The sequence below is a fragment of the Electrophorus electricus genome, chromosome 10 (assembly GCF_013358815.1).
Source record: "Electrophorus electricus isolate fEleEle1 chromosome 10, fEleEle1.pri, whole genome shotgun sequence".
NCBI classification, from domain to species: domain Eukaryota; kingdom Metazoa; phylum Chordata; class Actinopteri; order Gymnotiformes; family Gymnotidae; genus Electrophorus; species Electrophorus electricus.
In genome coordinates, this window is record NC_049544.1 from 21,121,842 (window position 1) to 21,124,341 (window position 2,500).

At 46.0% G+C, this 2,500-nt stretch overlaps 1 protein-coding gene across 3 annotated transcripts in view; it reads left to right on the top strand.

The window, feature by feature from the left end:
• The window catches only part of cdkal1 (CDK5 regulatory subunit associated protein 1-like 1), a 208,665-nt gene that overhangs the window by 121,372 nt on the left and 84,793 nt on the right, over positions 1–2,500 (top strand). The window lies entirely within an intron of this gene.

The following is a 2,500-nucleotide window of genomic DNA, read 5'->3' on the forward strand; positions in this document are numbered from 1 at the left end:
TATTGTCTTGATGATTTTTAACCGAAAATCTTCACGTTAGGTGTTTTGACTTCTGATTTACCTAATATGTTCTGATAAACACATACTGCTGTGCGTGTGTGTGTCTGTGTGTCTCAGAGAGAGAGAGAGAGAGAGAGAGAGAGAGAGAGAGATTTGCTTTACTTAGCTGAAAACTATAAGAGCATTTGAATCCAAACGTGTGATAACACCTTCATTTTAATAACAGGCTGCGTAACTTTAGACTTATTCAGGTGAAGGGAACGTTGCCATCGATGGCATGGATCAGTTCTTGACATTTCCTAAATGCCAGTTTTAATGACTCTACCGAAGGCAGGAGGTTGTATCGTTTCACGGGCGTCTGTCGGGATGACGCTCGACTGACTTCTTGTTTGTAGGCAGATCAGAGCCGGGTTTGGAAGAGAGAAAGGTTCGGCGCGCGGAAGTGTCAGGTCGGTTACTGCGGGTCGGCCCAAGACGTGTGTGAAGAGGCGGGAGGGTGCCGGACGTGTGTGTTTACAGCACTCAGTAGTCGGTCTTGTCTAGAACGACTGATACAAGGACCACATTGTCTCCACGGGGGACGTGATTATGCTCCATCAGGCCTGCCCAGAGCCCGAGGCCTAGATGAAAGGGCCCACCCAAGCAAAACACCTCGGTTGTTTGTTCTGTTTCCCTTCGTGCGCGTCAGGGCCGCGCATGCGTCCTGGCTCTCAGCTGCTCTTTTAGGCTTACAGTGAGTTAAAATTGCGTGTCTGCAACCAGCCAGGGTACCATTTTACAAATTCAAGACATTAATGAGTCTTAAATTGTCTTAAATACTGACAGATCCGAGTTTATTCGGTCAGTAGTCTAGCTTCAGCTGGCCAGCTACTCCTGTGAATAACACGACTATGTCCATCTAGATCTGGGGCTAGATTTTTAATCAAATAACATTTTTGTCCCTGTTCAAGCATGTTGGCATGTACACTCACAGTTGGAACCAGCAATCAACTTAGCTAGTGTTAACTCACTAAAGCTCCCACAACCAAGTCCAGGTGACTGGCAAGCGGTGTTGGATCTCAACAGGAAATTCTAGTTAGCCTGTTTCATCTGACACTGTCTTTATCAACATGTTTGTGATTGTGTAGGTAGCTATATCATTTTTTTAGGCGAATGTGTGTTGAAATCCTCTCAGAAATGAGCGCATGAGCGCTAGCCTTATCTAGCTACTACCACTAGCAAGCTACTCTAAAGAAGTTCAGATTTGTCTGTTATTTTTGCTTCTGTCTGTATTCATCGTTTTGGTACAAAGTCTGCCTAATTTAGCTAGGGGTGTGTGTGTGTGTGTGTGTGTGTGTGTGTATAAAATACATTTTGTTTAATTATTTTTTTTCCCTGTCAGATTTTGTCAGTTTCTTGACTACTTGGTGTGTGTGCCTTGACTCTGACTCGGAGATGCCAGCAGACACCCTGCGGGCTCCCTGCTTTGGTGTCAGTTTCTCTGTAATTTCTGTAAGGCCCGTTTGAAATTAAATTTGAACGAAAACGTTCATTCTCGAGCAGGTTGTACCGGAATGCTTGTCTCTACGCTACTGGGGCGGGGGGCGGGGTATGACAGTAGCCCCGCCTCCTCGCAGACCCCAGCTCCTCCGTGATAGGCTGACTATTGCATCAGGCTGCCCTCTTGTCACTATGGCGACTGTGCCAAGTCTGTCATAACTGTCTCTTAATCTGATACCGTTGGTTGATTCATTCGTTCAGCATTTTACCAAACAAGAATTTCCTTTTGTTTTTGTTTTTATCCAGGGCTTTAGATGAAAAATGTTCTATTATCGCAGTATTAGAAGGCAAATGAGACATCCTTCCTCCTTTTATTCATGCATTTTATTTTTTTTCCTCTTGTGGGTGATGGTTGTGCTCATTGCTTTAAATGGCTGAGATGTCTGTTTAAATGACGCTACGTTACAGGAGTCGGCCAGTGAAGAGGGGGAGGCCCGCACACACACACACACACACACACACACACACACACACACACACACACACCAAAGTAAATAAAAAATCCCACACTCACCACACCATGCATTTACCACTCACAGATCGTCTCATCACATACCATGTGAGAATGTAATTGTTAGCCTTGGATGCTTCTTTGAGGATGCGTGCATGCCAGAGTGTTTGTTTTTCTGTTTCCTTTCGTGGTCAAAGCAAATGGAAAATAGCCTATTACATACACACGCACGCATGCAGACACACACACACACACACACACACACACACACACACACACACACACACACACACACAGTAGAATCGGATGCTTCCCAACAAGCACAATGTCAACAACGCCGGGAGGATTTGCGTGTGTTAATTCACGTTCACTTTTCTGCCAATGTGTTCTGCTACGGACGGGAGAAGTAAACAGGCCGTGTCTGTCAGGCGAAGACCTGGGTGGGGAGAGAGAGAGGGGGGGGGGGAGAGAGAGAGAGAGAGAGGGGGGGGGGGGGAGAGAGAGAGAGAG